This window comes from Epinephelus lanceolatus, unplaced genomic scaffold, assembly GCF_041903045.1.
Source record: "Epinephelus lanceolatus isolate andai-2023 unplaced genomic scaffold, ASM4190304v1 scaffold41, whole genome shotgun sequence".
Classification (NCBI taxonomy): Eukaryota; Metazoa; Chordata; class Actinopteri; order Perciformes; family Serranidae; genus Epinephelus; species Epinephelus lanceolatus.
In genome coordinates this window covers 35,217-39,490 of record NW_027556823.1, presented here as the reverse complement: position 1 = coordinate 39,490, position 4,274 = coordinate 35,217, and the positions used below count along the sequence as shown (strand labels likewise).

At 39.9% G+C, this 4,274-nt stretch overlaps 1 long non-coding RNA gene across 1 annotated transcript; it reads left to right on the top strand.

Moving 5' to 3' along the window:
* Positions 1 to 3,433: 3,433 nt before the first annotated feature.
* Positions 3,434 to 3,972, top strand: LOC117263654 (uncharacterized). The gene is made up of 3 exons (XR_013490611.1): positions 3,434 to 3,568; positions 3,666 to 3,720; positions 3,840 to 3,972. It is a non-coding gene; the product is annotated as an uncharacterized LOC117263654 (long non-coding RNA).
* Positions 3,973 to 4,274: the final 302 nt, after the last annotated feature.

Sequence of the window (4,274 nt, the reverse complement as noted above, 5' to 3'; positions counted from 1 at the left end):
TAAGAGCGCATAATACCATCATGGCAACAGTCCTTAACCCGGTGAAATATCCTGGGAGGCAGCAATGTTGATGCACAAGCATAATGACGTACTTGGATAGGTCAGCTGCAGATTCAGGTTGCACTGCCTGGGTTTCACTGTAAATCATAAGGGTTACAGTTAGGGCAGGACTGTATATGGGAACATACATATTAGACCTCGGCACACCAGTTTGGCTGAGAGAGAGAGAGTGAGAGAGTGAAAGGTATCCTCTTAGCCCCCAGACCCCATACATACACAATATTATTTTCATGTCATATGGTGTTGATTACAAGAATATGAGATTGTTTAAAATACCCTTTCTCCTGTGATGTAAAGGAAATAAAGCCTACAAATATCACAACTTTCAACACATTTTTTTGAAAAAGTTCCACAAAATCAGGCATTTTAAGCTACAACAATCACCAAAAGTCCACAGTATCCCAGGGGGAGTGGTAATAAATACACAAAGTATCTAAAATATTCCAAAGCATATTCTGTAAATGATGTAATACATTTTTTATTGATTATGTCAAATGAGAGCTATTTGACCCCTGTTAAATATGGAGAGACAGCTTTACAGTAAGTTGGGTTCATAATTGCCACAGCTCTATAATATTACAGTAGTGTGCTACTTAATAGCAGAATACATTGTATCAGACTTTTTACAAGTTTTAATCTTTTACTGCAAAAGTGGGTCCTCAGTTATTACTATACAGACAAAATGGACAGATTCACTCACGGAACTTTTACCTCCACCTCCGCCAATCATAGCTCAGAGATTTCAAACTACATTAAAACTTTATCTACAAAAGAGAGCAAAATGGGCCACAAATCCACATCTGAACAACATTTTAGCAAGAAAAAGAGTAAAAGTGTGGTGTAATTGTGCAGCATTACAGCAATGTAACAGGAAAAGGAAACAGAAAGTGGGCTACAAACCAGAAATTGACTCTTACCTGGAGAAGAGCTGAAATCTTTCAAAACCTGTTTGGATTTAGCAGAACACAATGCAGGATGATGCAGAAACCTCAAGGCCAGTTCAGAAAAGTGAATAAAATCCACAACATCACCAACACACTGGAGCAGCCAATCAGTGCAGTCATTAACTTTTCAGCCAATCAGAGCAGACCCATGTCCTCCGTGTGTGAAGGGCAGGAAGACAGTGAGAGACAGAGAGAGAGAGAGGAAGAGAAAAGTTGAGGAGGAATCATGGACAGAGGTGTTGCAGCAACCAGCAATCAGGTAAAATCCAAAACTACTGACATGTTGGATATCTGTGCAGTCTGGGCAATGAATGACTGCTTGTTGTTTTTGTTGCACTTTATTAGTATTCATTAGCATGTTTTACTTAAATAAGCTTAGCTAAAACATGCTTAAAATAGCTTAAATAACATTTTACAACCTGTTACTTGCATTTAAATATACCCAGGCTCCCTCTAAACAGGCTGGGTTTTAAATTGTTGTTTTTATCAGCTGATTTTTCCCTGATAGATCACAGCATGCTTTTGCTCAGACTGGAAACTTTCAATGAGTTTCAAAGGTATTAGAACAGCAGGAATTATTTTTGCAGATTTTACTGATCTAAAATTTTTAAAAATGTAACTTAAAATGTCAGTTTATTTTTATTTTTTTGTCACAGGAAGAGAAAATATACAATTTGTTAAAAAAAATAATAATAAGTGTATCATTTTAATTGTGCAATGGGTTACAAAATTCAGGGTTCAGTTGAGATGATGTGTCATGTCCGATTAAGGAAACACAATGGAACAGGACCCAAATGCAAGAATAAAAAACTTAAATACGTTTATTAAACAAAAGATCAAAACGACCAAATCATGACATTATGGATCGATTCATTGTTTGCATAAGATAAACAAGAATAAAAGGAAACTGAACAGTATTTTTGTGTCCATGTACAGGAACCTGATGAGGAGCCTCAGACAGCAGGACCACAGCAGCAGGAATCTTCTGACTGCAGCTCTCCAAGCAAGCAGTATGAGAGGTGCAAGCACAAGTGTCTCATTTGTGGGGAACTGTATGCTGATATAGTCCAGCACCTGAGAAGCACAGAAAAGGTGGTCAACAAAACAGAGTTGAGTCTTCTGAGCAAGTTTTCTCATCGACAGTAAGTGTCCTGTTTCCTCTTAAGGATGCTCTTAAAGAGGCTTCTTATGGTGCTTTTTCACTATCAATGAAATAGGGTCCAAAACAATATTGTTAATCAGTGTTGTATAGTAAGTTGTTGCTTTTAAATAATCACTGTAATAAAAGTGCTTTTTTCAGTAACAAATAACGTAATGCAAATGTAAATATTGGTCTGTGATGAATGAGGCTACAACTGATTTTGCAAAAGTCTCTTAAAAATAGATGTAAGGCAGGTCATGAATAATCTGTATTAGCAAGTGTCATATATTTTTAACATTTTTAAGTGTTAAGTGGTCACACATGTTACAAAGAAATGTGTGCATATTTTCTTAGTACTTTGTTTCATTTCACACTTCTTACAAACATGTTTTCGACTACTAAATCAAAGACTCTTCTTGCTTCTCCAGTTTTCGCGCAAATCTGGACTGCCCAGTGCGTTTCTGCCAGTCTAAATATATTAACTGACTCGACAAGCATCTGCAAAGGATCCACAGCCTGAAGGTAGTCCCTCTGTGTGATTTATGTGTGTTGTTGAGTCAGGTTGAGATCTTAAGCCCAGCAACTTTGGTCTTTGTTGTGTTTCTTGTTCTTCCTTGCTGTGTGGTGGGTCTGTGGTCTTCATTTGATCCTTGTGTGGTTAATATAGATTCAGAAATGCTGTATTTATTTAGTGCTACACATCCCACAGAAAGAATATTGCTGGTTAAATACATGCATGATGCTAAAGGTAATGAGATATTAATAATGCAACTTTTTCAGACAGAATGAAATGATTTACTAAATGTATGTTCTGCTTTTTTTGCAGAAGCCAATGGTTAAACTGTACATCCAGAAAGCGAAGGACAGATACATTGCGAGAGAACTGGCCCTCCTACGTGCCTCGAAACCCACACCACCAATGGTCTCACATCTTGACGAGGTGGATGATGCAGCAATCGAAGAGGGTGTCAGGAGGGTGATAGAGGCTGCTTCCCATGCTGCAGCTTCTACCACTGTGCCTCCTCTTTCGTGCCCCATGTCTAGTTCTCCCCTTGCCAGCCAGGGTTCTTGTGACCCAAAAACAAAAACTATGCAGGATCCTTCTCCCTTAACCAGCCAGGCTTCTTGTGACCCAGAAGCACCAGCTATGCTGGATCCTTCTCCCTCACCCAGCCAGGCTTCTTGTGACCCAGAAGCACCAGCTATGCTGGATCCTTTTCCCTCAACCAGCCAGGCTTCCTGCTACACAGGAACAGTTGACCAACAGGCCAAGCGAAGAAGAAGGCGTTCTGTCCTGAGGGCCCCTGATCCTGGGTGCAGGAACTGCCAGCTTCTCTCTGCTGAACTAAAGGTGGCGAAGAACCTGCTCCAGATGAGGAACGATGAGCTCAAGCAGCTACATTCTTCAACAATGCGTGCAACTGTGAGTGTTGAGTTATTCCTCTGGTGTACTTCTTAAATATGACCATTTTTTTCAGTAACTCTTGATTAAGAAAATCTGCTTCATGTGCTTTTTTCAGGCAGCAAAACATCGCAGACGTGCACCATTGTCCCCCAGCAAAGCCCCTTGCTATGGTGAAGATACCCTCATATCATAGTCACTGTACTAGTATTGAACTTGAAAGATAGGGGATGTTGTGTTAATGTGCAGATCCATGCAAAAATATTTGATTTGCTTTTTATTCTTTCTTCAGTAAGATTGGTCGAGGAATTTAGGGGCCACACAGAAGGTGCCAACCCTGGTAGAAAAACTTCTGAAAATGCCAAGCAGCGAGCCAAACATGTTGTCGATTTTCTAGAGTACATGGCAGACTCAGCAATCCCAAATGTTGACCTTCTTTTCCTGAGTAACCATGCTAGAATCCGTGGGTAAGTACTACACTGTAAGAAGCATCAGTGCGTCGAAGGGTAGAGGACATGACTGTATTTGTATTTTTGTCTTCAAGTTTTGTTGCAGTCCTTCAAGAAAAAGGCTTCAAACCAACAACCCAGAGATGTTATCTGATGGATGCTGTGGCCTTTATGAAATATATTTCAAACATGGCACCACCATCTGTCAGACTCGGAACAAAAAATATCAACGCCATCTTGGTAGAGCTGAGGGCCCGGATCAGAGATATTGGCCGGGA